This window comes from Vidua chalybeata, chromosome 2 (assembly GCF_026979565.1).
Source record: "Vidua chalybeata isolate OUT-0048 chromosome 2, bVidCha1 merged haplotype, whole genome shotgun sequence".
Taxonomy (NCBI): Eukaryota; Metazoa; Chordata; class Aves; order Passeriformes; family Viduidae; genus Vidua; species Vidua chalybeata.
This window is the reverse complement of record NC_071531.1, coordinates 58,599,059-58,613,637: the sequence shown is the minus strand read 5'-3', so window position 1 is coordinate 58,613,637 and position 14,579 is coordinate 58,599,059.

The following is a 14,579-nucleotide window of genomic DNA, read 5'->3' as shown; positions in this document are numbered from 1 at the left end:
CCTGCAGAGGTTCAGTAAAGTGATGGTTGAATGTATAGGGAAGGTTGGGAAAGAGGAAGATGCTAGTTCACAGGAGCTAGTTGAATGAATAAGATAGCTACGACTGGGTAGAAGAAGAGGGCAATAATCAAAGACAGAACTTAAAACTAGACACAGAGAACCATTATACTATAAGACATATCACCTATGTTATTGCAATTTGGGCTGGATTGGATTGGTAACACACATATTTAGCATGCATTCATTGTAAAATGCATTGGTTATATACCGTACATGCTATTCATCCTTCCTAATTTCATAAGTCTAAAAGTTAGCCGTTCAAGTGTCATCAAATGTCCACCTTAAGTCAATGAAGAAAAATAATCATGACTGACGTGTGATTTAGATGTTCTATTTTGAATAGTTATCATAGGATGATACAAGTCACATTTTGGAAGTCTTAAGCTTTTTTAAATGCAAAATTCGGCCAGAGGAATTTTATCCAAGGAAACAAGCTCTTTAAATAGGTAAATGATGTGGATAATTTAGTAAGTAACTAAATAAAATTGGGTCAAATCAACTCCCTAAATGCTAAAAGACTTGCTGTACCTCTTTGGTGATCAACATTTACTATTTAGTCTGAGAAAATAATAACAATAACATAAATATAACAATAACAAATAATTCTTTCCACAGAAAGTAATTTATATCTCATGCTGAAAACATGCATGTTTTCAATCTGCTGTAAACTTAAAGCTTTAAATATGAAACCATAAATAAACCCAGGTGACCAACCTAAAGGAGCTCAGAGGCAAGCATAGAAGTTTACGTAAGTATGGGCAGTTCTAATTTCATTTCTGAAAGGAATACTGGTTAAGGACTTTCAGAGTGATTTTCCTGCTCATTGACCCTGAACATGTTGACACAGTGTGCTGGATTAACCTTGATTCAATCAGGTGCCCATCAAAGCCACTCTGTGACTCCTCTCTTCAGCTGGACAGGGGACAGAAAACATAACAAAAGGCTCATGAGCTAAGGACACTGAGAGATCCCTCATCAATCACTGTCACAGGCAAAACACACTTGCCTTGGGGAAATTTGTTTAATTTTATCACCAATCGAAATAAAAGTAATGAAAAATAAAAGGTAAATATTAGATCACTTTCCCCCAACTCTCCTTTCTTCTTGAGTTCATCTTCACTCCCAATTTCTCTATCTGCTCTGTCCAAGGGTACAGGGGGATGGGAAATAGAGGTTGCAGTCAGTTCATCACAGTTGCAGTCATCAGTCAGTTCATCATCAATCTCTTCCAGTCCTTCCTCCTTCAGGGGAGGACTCCTCAAACTCTTCTTCTACTCCACTGCTGGTCCCTCCCATGGGAGATAGTCTTTGAAGTTCTCCAGCCTGCATCCTTCCTTTCTCCATGAACTGCTCTACCATGCGTCCCTGTCAGGGACCTTCCAGCAAACCTACTCCAGTGTGCCCTCCTCTCTCCATAGAGCTAGAGGTCGTGTTGGAAGTCTACTCCAGTGTAGGCTTCCCATCAGGTCACAGCCTTCTTCAGGCTTCTATTGTGACTGGAATACTCACAAGTTCAAGGTCAGGTTGCATTTTCTGCTGTACAAATATCACTCAGGCAAATTAGTTTTGCCTAGGACCTGGCCTAAGCTGCCCACCTAGTTTTCTGAAACCTTTTCTTTCCTGAATCAGCATTTCTTTTGTTCACATGGCACATCTTATCTGTTTCTGTCCTTTCCTTGCCATTCCCATTTGTTAACCCATTGATGTCTTTATCTGGAGAAATAAATCTGGGGTTTTTTTGGGTTTTTTTGGTCTTTTTTTTTTTTTTTTTTTTTGTTTGTTTGTTTGTTTGTTTGTATGTTTGTTTGTTTGGTTTTTCTTTTTTTTGTAATTTAAGATACCTGCTTGACTCTCCTTGTACCCATTTAAGTTTTCCTTTTAATTTAGTTACCATAACAACACATCTGTGAAATATGGGGCGTTGCAATCACAACCTTACAAATAAGAAATTTATGCATGGTGATTATATGCATAGAAACAGATCCCTGGGAACACAGCAGAGACAAGGTACTTCCTGATTATCTTTTGACTCAAAATCATTAAATGGTCAACTGTATGAAGTTTACCCTCAGTCGTTTTGCAGACAACACTTTGTTGGATGACAGTGTTGATCTGCTGGAGAGTAGGAAGTCTCTGCAGAGGGATCTGGACACTCTGGATTAATGGGTCAAGGCCAAGAAGTAAGGTGAACAGTTGGGTCTTAAACTCAAGTCACAATGACCCCATGCAAGGCTATAGACTTGGGGAAGAGCAGCTGGAATGCTGCATGGAAGAATAGAACCTGGTGGTGCTGGTCAACCATGGTTGAATATGAACCAGGAGAGACAGATGGCCAATAGCACCCTGGCCTGTCTCAGCAATAGTGTGTTCAGCAGGACTAGGAAAGTCACTGTCCTGCTGTACTTGGCACTGGTGAGGCCACACCTCAAGTCCTGGGTTAGGTTCTGGGCCTCTCACTACAAGAAAAATATGGAGGTGCTGGAGCAGGTCCAGAGAAGGGCACCACAGCTGGTCAAGGGTTTGCACAAGCACAGGTCTTACAAGGAATGCCTGAGGGAACTGGCATTGTTTAGCCTGGAAAAGAGGAGGCTCAGAAGTGACCTTATTGCTCTCTACAGCTACCTGAAAGGAGTCTATTGGAAGGTTAGGGTCAGCCTCTTCTTTAAGACAAGTGACAAGAGGAAATGGACTCAAGTTACGCCAGGGAAAATACAGATTTGATATTAGGAAAAAAAAAAAAATCACTGAAAGAGTGATTAAGCATTGGAATAAGCTGCCCAGGGAGATGATTGAGTCATCTGGAAGCGTTCAAGAAATTATTGGAAATGCTATGCTTAATGCTTACTTTTGCCTTTGTGCTATGCTCTAGATGACAAGGTGGTATTCAGTGAAAGGTTTGACTTGATGACCTTGGAGTTATTTTCCAACCTTAATTATTCTATATTTCTAATCTAACTATTAAGGTTTTGGTTAAACCCTCAAAATTGTTACATGTGAAAGTAACCATTTTTGTCTAATTCAATGACACAAATTTGGAGCATGTTCTCACAGAGAGCAATAACTGGAAGAATATTGTTGATTACTACTAAGTCATGTTTTCTCTCAGAAGATGAGAGAAAAAAAATGAAGTGTAAAGCTGAAGCTGTTGGTTAAGATATCAGTTTGAGAAAGGGAACTGGTTTAAGAAGAGTCTGAAGTTAATTGTCCGAGAACAGAATAAGGAAATTAGAACCTGGAGGAACTATGCAAAAAAACCAAACTAATTTGGCAAGGCAGTAGACAATGAAGGGAGTGGGAGAAAAATCAAGATTTATGCAAGTTGAGAGAAAAATGCAAACTTAAAACCAATGTATTTTGGAATTTTTTAAACTTTGATGAAATATCATATCAAATTACATTAAAGAATACCTTTATCTAGCAGAAGACAAGACTTGAATAACTATTGCTGATCACCACAGGGAATGTTGTGGCTTTTGTTGTTTTTTCAAACTAAATCTACTTGACTAGTCACATATGTGCAGTCATTTTATACAGATACAGCTGAAAACATTTTTAGGCTATAAAATTCAATGCTTAATGAAGAGAATTTAAGTATGAGAGCCCTTGGTTATGAGTTTGTGGATTTTATTGAATAAATAATTTCAGCAGAGAAACCATGCAAATGTACCCAGCTTTGATCATTCCAGTTAAGGGTAATTTGCTACATTTGCAAGAAAAATTTATTTTTTTAATATTTGATGGCAGATTTCACTTTGGAATCTATGGAAAGAGAAAAATGCTGAGATACAGAGATGAATTTAATGTTTCTGCCTCATGAAATACATTAAACACAGCCATAAATGTCATCGTTTACGTGGGCCAAGTTTTACAATCTATCTGATTTTCATGTGGTCTCTGGGTCACATCTAGCCTCTCTAAACCAAGAGAATTCTTGATAATATACAAATTAACCCAGTTGCACTTTCTGCAGAGTGTTCCCCTGTGGAATTAGGGAAGATAGTGAGCCCAAGGATTAGGGGAAATATTGTGACCCAAAAAGCAGAGTGTTTCTATGAGAAGGAATTACAGAATCACAGAATTGTTAGAGACAGAAGGGACCTCTAAGGATCATAAAATTCAATGTTCTCCCAGCCATGTAGAATTAAGAAATGCTTACATGCAGACATTAAAAACTATTACTATCTCTTTTAATCATTGGAAAACTGTGGGGAAAACATGTTTTTATTTGTACTGACTCCAAAGTATTTGTATTCACGATATAACAACATAAAATGAATTAGAATAAGTAGATCAAAATTTAAAGTGTGGCAATAAGCCTTAACTTTCAGATCATACTGCACGTTACACACAAAAGATGACAGTGAAGAGTAAGCAAAACAAGTAAGTCTGAATGTAAGAAACAATGCATGACTCTTTTAGCACACATAAGAGTTCATACTTTCGACTGGTGATGTACCCATGGGCTGTGCTCAGTCCTTGATGATGAATTTTTCTGGCACAATCTGTAATTTCCAATGTTGATGTACACCAGAAATGTTGAATGTCTTATGTTAGAACATAAGAGAGAAACTAAATTCATTTCTATTATCCTTTCTCTGCCTCATCATTTTCAAAGCTCAAGGTAACAGCCTATTCAGAGGGCATCTAACAGGGCTTGAACTAAAAGAGACATAGCAGTCTAGTTTCCACCCTAGACACTGACTGAATTCCCAAATGCTGTTTATGACAACTATGACAAATGAGAATTCGACAGCATAGGAGTGGGGGGGAGTAGAAAAAAGGCTTCTGACTTAGTGAGTCAAGTTGTTTTTGTTAAAAAAAAATGGCCTTTTAATTTCTATGGTATGCTGCTCATCATATGTGTCTGTCTTAATGCCTGTTTTGAAGGCAGAAAAATATTTCTTACCAGGGAAAATAAATCAAATCAAGCATGATTAGAATAAAGCAATAGTAACAACAAAAGAAGTTTATAGTGGCTTTGAGAAGAGGAATATTCCCAATTACTTGAAAAAATACCTTAATGAAATGTCTCGAAAATAGGAAAAAAGCTAGGAAATGAAGAATTCAAGTCAGTAATGTATGCAGAACGTATAGTTATAAATGCTACCAAGAGCAAAAGTTGTTCATTGGAATGTAAAGAAATATACTTTTCAGCTACACTAGACTTAAAATGCTTAACAGCATAGTTTGCAAAGAAATTTCTTTAAATAAACCACGTATCTTAAAAGTTGAAAAAGGATTGTTTCCAGGACTTTAACAATAATATTTTCCTGTATTGAAAATTTGATCTTTTTTTATTTTCTTCATCTAACTTTCTCTTTTTTTTAAAGGAGAAAAGCTCCAAAGTATATTTTAAAAGCATTAATTAAATGTTCTGCAATAACATTAATAAATATTGTGACTGTTTTATATAAGCCACGGACAGATCATTCTTGACATGGAAAAAATAAAGCAAAGTAAAAGTCAGGATGTTTTGTAGAATTCAAATTTTAAAATTTATGTTGATTTGAAAATAAATTTCTGTGGACATGAACAAATAATTTTTTGCTTCCCTGTATTGTTTTCTTGCTTTCTCTTGCTTGTTTGTTTTCTTACTGGTTTGCTTTCTTGCTTTTTGCTTTCTCCTCTATATAGCTTTGTTAGAAAATAAGGAGTAATATAGGAAAACAAATTTAGAAAAAATATGGTTCTGCATTCTGTTTTAATAAAGATTGATCTACAGAAGTGAATTTTATTCATATTTCTTTGCAAGATATAGGACCTAGATTTCAATGGCATATTTCAAATACCTGGTTTACTTAATAAGGAGTCTGCAGTAGTGACACTAAGATATCTTCTTACATGTTATTGCAGTAAGGATATTAATTTTCAAATCTTGGTGCAAAAAATCTACCTTTTTTTGGTCCTCATATTAGATGCCTATTTTTATTTTTGTATCTAATTGGTAGCTGCTTTTGGTTTTGTATCAATATCCTTTTGGAAAGCAGCAGAAGAGTTTTCAAAATAAAATAACCTGCGCTGTGGTGGGACAAGACCTGGTCAATACTACTCCTGTCTTCAGTCAGTTAAATGCAGAATGGTTTAGAATTGACAATATTTAGCTTAAGATACTTAGAATGTATTTTTTATTTTCAAATCACCTCTTTAATGCTTTATATGTCTAATTATATATTTAACTTGTATTTATACATCATAGGTATTTTTTTTATCTATATGGAAAGGGAAATACAAAATTGATATTTTGAGAACCTTGCATTGTAAGGGAGGTGGAATAGTGCTGATCTATATATCCATCCAAATCACACAATGATATTGATTGTGCACATAATTGCAATACTTTGAAAGATTTTACAGGACCTCTATATTTTTTTTCTAAATTCTAAAGAAACACAAGTATTGGGATGTTTAAAATTCTCCTCCAAATAATCCTTAACAGGAGAGCTAAGGACACAAAGGACAAATTTGCAGGGACTATTTCACTTTAAAGATAAAAGTGATACTTTAATAAATAATATATTAAAATAATGAGTCACTGCATTGAATAGTTCCACCGTAGTTATATTCAAGGAAATACCCCTTGTCATTAATTGTTGAATGAACTGCAGTCCAAGTACATTCACTATTTTTATGTGAGCACTTACAGAACCTTTATCATCACAGTAGCTTGATGTTCATACCTTTACTCTTACAATACCTCTGCAAGGTACACCTGTTTCAAAGAGAAGAGCTGACTGCAATAGAGAGGAACTAAATTACCAAATATCACAGTGGAACCTTGTAGCTAAACTCCCATGTTTACTAGTCTTCTGAGTCACAGACTCATGCTTTAATCAGAATGTCATCTTTCACCTACCTCTGAAAATGCCCCTTCACGCACTGCAGAGATGCAGACTAGCAGTGATTTTAGAAATCAGATTGCAAAATTTGTCATGTTTTCGAAAAAGGTTCCCCACCTTCCCTCTTCCTATATATATTTCTGTAATGAAATTGTAACCATTTATGAAGAAAAGATTGCTTAAATTAATTTTGCATTTTGAAAGTATTTTTAAAGACAGCTTTAAAATTATTGAAGAAGCACATTTTAACTTCTTGCTAAGGAGAAAACTCTTCATCTTAAGAAAGCCATCTTTTAACATACTGATTATAATTAACAAATTTTTTTAAAAAAGTAAAAAAAAACCAAAACATTAGCTTGACTAATTCCATCATTTCCAAAGAGAGAAGCCCCAATTATGATTTTCAAGGTTCCTGTAATTTTAATGGGAAGCCTAAATGCTTGCATCACCATAATAGTTTGAAATAGGAAAACCATTTTCTATTAAGCTCTAACTAAAAATTAAATCCCCCTGCCTCCTATTCCCACCTCCATTTCCCACTCTACTCCCCCACCAAGAAAATCACATATTTGAGCAAGGTAGTCTGCAATGTCTACCCTTCCCTTGCCCCAGATTATTGGGATCTTTTGAATGGTTATTGACTACAAATAAACCCAGAAAAAACATGTGCTTAGGAATACAGTATATGCTGCAAAAATAAGTTACTACTTGATATATCTCTCTGTACTGAATTATATTTGATTTATATATTGTTTTATACCTGGCTTTCTTTCTTTTTTTTTTAAATAACTGGCTTCTTTACTTTGTCCTGGACAGCTGCATTTTCTCTACTGATGCAAAATAGGCACTGACATATGTAATTGCTACTACATCACTGATTAGTTGGAGGACCTAATGTGCTTCTCCAGAAATGTCAGCATGTTCTAAACATTTGCTTGTTGTGATGGGGCTACTCATATACAGTTTGAAAATGTTAAAATTCCACTTGCTTGAAGAAATTAAGGAGAAAAGACAGTAATTGCAGAGTTATCAACATGCGTTTCTACAAAGCTCCAAGATCAAGATTGATTTAAAAACTATGGGGAAGCAAACTGAGATAGAACAGACACTTGGAAATGAAGGGTCATTGCATTAAAAAAGTTTTCAAGCTTATTTTCTGGTTCCCTAGTCTATATTTCCCCTATACTACCAGACATAGAAAAAAATAGTTTTTTTCTGCAATTAACTACACTTGATAATGTACTAGCTCTTTTATTTATATTCCTTACCTTAGAGAAACCATAAATGTGAGCTAAAAGTCTGACAAGAGGAAATATTTTATTAAGAAAAGACTAAAGTGCAGTGAAATCTACTTTTCCTGTTACTTTTCTGAAAGGAGGCAAGAAATGATAGTCGGAGAAAAAACAAAAATTTACAATAAATGTTTTACCAAGATTTTTAATATAAACATTATCTTCAATTAGAATTTAGTCACTTTCTAAGGTGACTCCATCAGGTATCAATCTTTGTAATATACCTAATTTAAAAGACTACTATTTTTATTATTGTAAAAAGACATCCCATGTTCCACACTGTGAGTAGGTAAAGTAGCTTAACAAGATACTCAGGCACAGGGTCATAAAACTTGGTGCATACATAAAGAGTGCTCTATCTTATTGCAATTTGAGCAAGTAATGGTATTTCATCAGTCTATAGAATTGGGCAATATTTGCTTTTTGAACTTTTAAAAATTGCCAACCATAATGAAACAGCTGGAAAAATATTAAACAAAGCTGCAAATGGCTCCACCATGAAAGCAATCTGGATCCTTTTTGACACTCAGATAGCATATACCTTGTTATTGCCTTAGTTTTCTTTAACTGATATCACACCTCTACAGTTACTACTGCAGTGCTACAGGTATGAAACTATATTCCTTCTAAGGTGTGGATGAAGTCCAAAGAAAAACTATATCTTATTTCCTTCCATCAAACATGGAAGTTTCTGGTGTATTTTCAATATTAGCAAGCAATGGGCAAATTCAAACCCAAGGTATGCATACTCTACATTGTATTTGATGATATTTTAGCTTAATGGTGCTTTGTCTCCTGTATAACATGATCTTTTTAAAGTGTACATGTAGAATGTATTCTAATATAGGTATCTAGAGAGAACAGTAGTACACAGTTTAACAGCTTGAGGGATCAACAACACATATAATCTATGGAATCCAATAGAAAAGAGAACATTCAAAGTAGAAGACATATTCAGAGCAGACAAGATCTTCATTATATGACTTTTGTTATTGTTTTCTAATGCAGAGAAACAAATGTTTCCTTATTAACAAGGACAAGACTAATTTTATAATTAAGGCATGCACGTAATTCACAACTCTGTACAAACACATTGGTGTTTAAATGTGCAACTACAGCTTGTGTAGGCAAACAAGAGGTCTCTTGAAAGCAATCAGCTTAGAAGCTAATAGCAGTATACAAGAATAGCTCCCTTGCCCTCCTAATTTCCTTGAACAAATGTAACTTTTGCACCTTGAGACTATAATGCATCAGACATTATCCATTGAATACTTATCTAGTATTTCATAGCATACTTACTCTGCCATCTATGTTGTCATGGATAGACTGCCAGAAGTTCCAAATTTGGAAGGTTACCTGGTTTGACTTTTTCCTCATATATTTACGTGAACCTCTGTTGCACTTTTGAAGTGGAAAAAAAACCCCTCTAACCTGGAATAGTGCCAGCCTTTCTTTGAAATAGAGTTAGAACAATCTTAATTTTAGACACTGAAATCCTGTTGCCAGATAATGACTTTTGAAAATGTAAGTCATTTTCTTAACAGTAGGGGAATAAACGCTGAATGCTGCATATCAAGGCCTATTGTGTTTTGTGTAGTATATAAGGATATCTGTGTATTCCTGCACCATGCAATGCAGTTCCATGTAATGAATGTCCAAACAACCTAGTATGTACATACCAAACTGTGCAGTATTGGATAGAGATATACACTTGGGTCTTGGCAGCAGCATAGTCCCTAGCAGGATTATTTGGCTCTGACACAGCAAGATGTTGGCACAACAGTGCTGCTTCTTGTTCCAGATCTGTCTTGTGCTGGGCTAGCTTGAATATCTCTGTATGGGAACGAGTGATGCAGTGTAGATCTGTATACATCATGAACCCACTCTTGATTTCTTGTATATCTAAGTGCAGTTTTTAAGTGCTGTATCAGTTTTGCTATTATACTGCACCTGATTGTAACATATTTATTTATACAAACTGAAATTATTTATTATGTGGTGGCTGATAATGAGCTTCCAGCAGAAATCTCTGAGAATGGATGTTTCACCCAATCATCAATTTCATTAGAAAGATTTATCAGAATGAAACAACACTCACCAAATGAAGGTGAGTTAATTTCTCATTTACTTTAAAAATTAAAACACAATTAGGAAAGCATTTTTTTTTTTTGTAATCTATGGCTGTATCTAAAGCTATTGCATGCTTTTTTTGTTTATTATTTGGGGTGGAAGCGAATTAAAAATTTTCACTTCTTTTTCTCCCTTTATAACAGCTGCAATAATAGCATTCCTTAAGGGAAAAAAATTCTAAGGAAAACCACACGCAGACCATTTTACTGCAGTGATAAAAAAAAAAAAACACCACCCAAGGCTACATATTGTGAATAAAAGTATGGGCATATAAACAAGATATCTTGAAGCTGTCTGTGTAGTTAATAGCAAAAGATAAGATAACATGTCAAATAACTAACAACTCTTTAACAGCATCCAGATGCACTTTTTTACCCTCTTTACTGTAGCTGATACATGAGCATAGATAAATAAACTCTATCACATTTGCTATATAGTTGGATTTGCCTATAGCTTCCTTTATTTGTATTAGATATAGCACATAGTTAATATGCAATTGATTCAGACTTTTGCTTAGCTGCATGCTAAAAGTGAGACCTTGACTAGACCTTCATATACAACTTGCAATCTATTCCTGGATATCTTATTGACTGGCCATTATGTTTGGATCAATCATCATAAACCTGACTAAATGGCATCATACCCAACTTACCAGGCTGAATGTAAAACACTCCAAGGCTTCCCTAGTTTGCAGTGCTGGACAGAAGGACAGAACTGGGGTATACAGTTTTGTTCTTGATTACTGAGTTCCATTAAGGTCTGGTAGCTATGCCACTTCTCAGTGGATTTTCAGCTGATGAAATTTAGTCTTCTCATACTCTAAGATACCAGGCAATTCTTGATAAAAATAAAACGCAAGCCTTGTTATAATCAATAGCCTCGATACCAACTTCTTTGTAGTTGCAAATGTCCATCAGCAGATAAATCCCAGTGTGAATGAGTGGCTAAGTCCTTATATATGGGGAAGTTGAATTTGTGTGTCTTTTAAATGTGCAGCTGAACCTATTTAAACCAATAGTTTTGTTTGCCTTCTGCCAATTTTGGAGGAAGCAGACTGAGCTTAGAAATGCAATAGGCATTTATTGCAGTTAAAAACTAGGATTTGCATGGCCATAAGTTGTTAGATTTTTATATCCATGGAGAGCAGATCAAATGATGTTTTATAATTAAAGAAATGCCAGTGACTGAGGTATTCATTTTATTTTATTATAAATAAGAAGAAAAATTGTATCTTTATTGCTATATTTTTAACTCTTCACTCTCAACAAGGTCATCTCCTGGTGACAATTTTGCAGTTCTTCCGTACCAACTTTATCAACAGGGAACTCTAGAAACGTCCTCTAGGGGAGATTTATGCCTGTGCAAACAAAATTGTAAAATGTAGGCCTCAATACATTTAAATTTAATACACATTTTTAAAGAAAATTTAAATCCACCAAAAGAGGCCTATTTCTTTCCAATGTTTGTTTCTTTATTTGCTTGGCTGATTTCTGACTCTTTAAATTTTGAGATTTGTAGCAAACAGTAAAGATTGTGGAAAAAAAGCAAACCAAAACAACTCACCCTAAACCCCATGTGATGGAATCATCAAAGGAGGGAATAGCAAATTGAATCAATAATAATGGATTAGTATGAAAGCCCTGCAATTATCAGACATCTACCCTTTTTTCTATCCTTCATTCTTTTTATTATTACTGAGACTTTAAAATGCTCAAGGCATAGGAAGTCTAATAAGCTTGTAAAAGTGTTTTTTTTTCTTTACATTGCTGAGATTTTTACTGGCATTTAGCACCCTATATATATGTATTTTAAAATGGTTGTCATGTCAAAACAATTTAATTCACTCATGTTAATCAAAAAATACGTGTTTTTTCCTGTTTTGATTGTGTTTCATGTGTTATGAACTTACTTATAGTTGGACTATGACATGAAGAAGCACTCATTTTACTGCGGAATGATATAGTGATAACTTAATATAAATAATCATCCTGGTGTTAAGAAATCAAACAAATCAAAATAGTGTTGCTATTTTGAAGTCCTATCAACAAGCACTCTTTAACCTTTGTTAAACGCCTCATATTTACTATGAATCAGCTTTAAAGATCTAGATAAATATATTAATTCACCTTTATCCCCTTGAGAAACACTATTGATTTTTATGAAAATGAATTAAACATTCACTATCAATTAAGTTCTGTGTTTGCTTTTTTAGAAGAACTATCTTCTCACTAAATGAGACATTTACCTGCCAGAAAACACAATAGACTGTTGTGCTGTCCACATATTGGCATATATATTGGATAAACAAAACCCAATTACACTCCTGCTTATACTGCATCAAGATTACACATTATGTGCAGAACTCTTTTTTTCAAGAAGCAAATGCCCATCTAAATTGCATAATTTATCCTAGGTTTCTTTGTTGCTTAAACACGTAGAAAATGAAATTATTGAGAAGCTTAGTCCTGTGAAAAAATAATAAAACATGAAAATAACAAACTCCTTTTGGCTAGATGTAGTTTGCATTTTATATTTGCCCACCAAGTATATCAGTTCGTCTTCTTTGGTTTTTTGTTTGTTTGTTTGTTTGTTTGTTTATTATGTTCTGTTTTTATAAGTAAATTATTTGGATTTTGTATTATGAAAATAATTTTTTTCCTACAGCTGACTTGGCAGCACTTCTGAAGAACTCTTAGGGACAATCTTGAGCCCTTCTTCCTATCTTTTTTCTCCTTTGATTTACACTGTTAAATTTGATCCTTGATGTCTCTTTTGCTTCTTATTTCCTTTGAAGTAGTAGTTTATAGAAGTTTGGATGGAAACCAAAAAGACAGTACTCCTTTTGAGAGCAGCTGATTAATACAAAAACATAGCCTGGAAAGAGACAAGATCTTTCCAGAGCAGTAAATATTTTAGATAAATTATACAGGTCTTATAACAAACAAGGTGGTAGCATAGCTGCTAGGAGTGACACATGCAGAGAGCTGAAGGATAAGTCTGCCCTGAAAATGGAAACTTACATAGACTGTTTTGAGAACTTCTAAACTTTACAAATAAAGCTTTTAGTAAGTAACCTAAATAATTTGCTTTTTAACTTTGACTTATCTTGAACAACCATATTCTATTTTCAGCACTTAGTTTCTTTTTGTATGTTACTTTACCTATAGTGTGTTTACTGCCTTTGCTGTTCCTTTAAACATTTCCATTAAAGCAAAAAGCAATAGAATTAGTACGTTTCACATCTTATTTATGCACTTTTCAGTATTCAGAGGCATATCCAGGAGAGATATTTTACTTGTATTCTTGTGTTCTTGGGGTTTTATTTTTACTCATTTCAGTGACTGATCTTGTTAAAGCAAAAGTGAGGAGACACTATGCAGTAACAACAAGTAGAGGTTAATAACAGACACAATTTCCCTTCCTTCTTGATTTCCAATTACTGAAAAAAAAAAATTCTCCCCCAGAAAACCAGTCTTCTCCTTATTTGTGTAGAAATCCAATGTCACACAGAGATGCAGTCATTGGCTTCAGGCTTAAAAATTTTTGTTGTTTTTAGGGAACTTCTGTAGGACCTGAAATAACACTATACCCTTTTACAACAGTATCAAGGATTTTCACCAAGTTTAAGAAGATAAGCTAATGAATTTTTGGATTCTGAGAGATATCTGCATGAATTATGAGATTACATTAGTCTCCTAATTTATTTGTTTTCCATTAGTACTTATGTGAAATCCAATCTGGGCCATTCTCACAATTAGTTTTTTCTGCCTTAGGAATATGCTCCATTCATGATTTAATCTATGGGTTTTAGCTGTAATCATGAATCAGAAAAAAGAAAATAATCCTCAGCTTTGTTCAGAATTCAAGTACATCAGCTCAAGAAGATATTGCAGAGATTTCTGCACATTTATGTATGTTCTAAAATTCTTTCAAATTGTTGGCTTTTCATTCAGTTGCATCTCTTAGAGACTACTCCGCATTAACCTAAATATAATTTGAAAAAATATTAAGTTGCTCACGTTTCCATTTTTTTAACAGCAATCCATAGAGAAAACATATTTTAAATATGCAAGCCTTCACTGAAAGATTTTCCTTGGCCAAGTAAAATTTTAAATAGTCAGAAAATTGCTCAAAACACCAGTTTTGAGACGTTTACAGCTAATTTATGACTTTGTAAAATGGTTGCAAGCGGCAGTACGTTATTTTTCTCAGCCCCGGTCAGCTCCCGAGTTCCCAGCTTAGGTGCCTTGGCTTCTTGTCG